Genomic DNA, 357 nt, shown 5'->3' on the forward strand with positions numbered 1-357 from the left:
ACGGGCACATACACAACTTTTCTTTTGCTTCTTTCCTTTCACATCCCAGCAGTCATTCAAACCAATTACAACTCAACCACTGCTTGATGGACCTATTAGTCTTTATGAACTACTAGGTACATCTGCTTGTGCATAGCTAAACAAATCAAGCAGTGGCAGCCTGATGTAATTCTGCTGTTCATTGTGAAAAAAAAATTATCCATATAGCTGTCAATGTGTTGTTCTATTATAGAAAAACATCCTTTTTTTTCAAACTTCAATATTCATGTTTTTACAAAAGCTATAACATTATTATCATATCTACTAAACAGCAACTGTTCTTGATTCTAAGCATATTTGACATGCTCTTCATCTGTG

This window comes from Penaeus monodon, chromosome 28 (assembly GCF_015228065.2).
Source record: "Penaeus monodon isolate SGIC_2016 chromosome 28, NSTDA_Pmon_1, whole genome shotgun sequence".
Lineage (NCBI taxonomy): Eukaryota > Metazoa > Arthropoda > Malacostraca > Decapoda > Penaeidae > Penaeus > Penaeus monodon.